The following is a 1,129-nucleotide window of genomic DNA, read 5'->3' as shown; positions in this document are numbered from 1 at the left end:
TGTGAATAATAGTTTCTTTATTATGAACACATTCAGGAGCAAGTCAATGTTGAGATATGCGGTTAGTATACATATGGACTCAATATGAACAAGTTTTTAGAGAAGGTTTTCTAAAAGTCTCACTAAAACCAATACTTTTAGAGAAGCTTTTAAGACTTTTAAGTACAAAATAAAAGCTTCTCTGAAATTCATTTTTCTTGTAGTGTAAAAAATTAATTTTTAAAATTTACAATTTCAAAAACATATGTGAACAAAGGGGAAAAGGTATTTAAGTAATTTTCTTTTTTATGTAACTCTCATATCATTAATTAGGAGTTACAAAATCAAAAAATCTCATTATTTTTGTTAATTTATTATGTTAATGTAAGAACCATATGAACACACACACACACTCACACACACACACACATACACACAACGTTACAGATGATGCTTGGCATATACTTTGCGATTACTGGAGTTCGGAGAAGTTTCATGTAAGTTGTTTATTTTCTATATCTTGCAGTCTAATCGTTTTTTATATGAAAGCTAGTATTAATAGAATTTCTGATCTAATTTATCCATGGATAAGATCTTCATTCCTTTAATCTCATAGAAAAAGAAAATCCATCAGCTTGTTCTTCTATCTGTACGACTAGATCTTTTTGATCTAGTTGCTGATAAATTAAGTAAAGTTATGGTTTTCAGATTAATCGAATACAATTCAATCAACTATAGGATTTTATTSCTGGTTTGTATAAGTGAACCCAGTAAATGATTCCATCTGTTGTTAACAAATTTACAACTATAGGATTTTTTATTTTCTAGTTTCATGTAAGTTGTTTATAATTAAATATTGGTATTATTCAATCATTGTTGATGGATCCCTAACCAAACCAGATGGTTCAGATCTTGTCTTGCAAAATACGTGGATTCGATGTAATAACATTTGAAATATGATGCACTCATTTCAAATTCTATATGATGCACTTTCAAACTATGATAAGGCCTGTAATACTCTTTCAAACTTTCCTGTAGCCTATGTCAAGGAAAAGTTCTGAGAATAGGGGGAAGCGAAAGTATGTTGCCTTAAACGGTACGGTGAGCACTCCGAATCACCATTTCCGAAATAGAGGATTGTCCGACGATC

Source organism: Cynara cardunculus (genome assembly GCF_001531365.2).
Source record: "Cynara cardunculus var. scolymus isolate 2C chromosome LG 3, CcrdV1, whole genome shotgun sequence".
Lineage (NCBI taxonomy): Eukaryota > Viridiplantae > Streptophyta > Magnoliopsida > Asterales > Asteraceae > Cynara > Cynara cardunculus.
Note: the sequence above shows the minus strand (reverse complement) of the source record.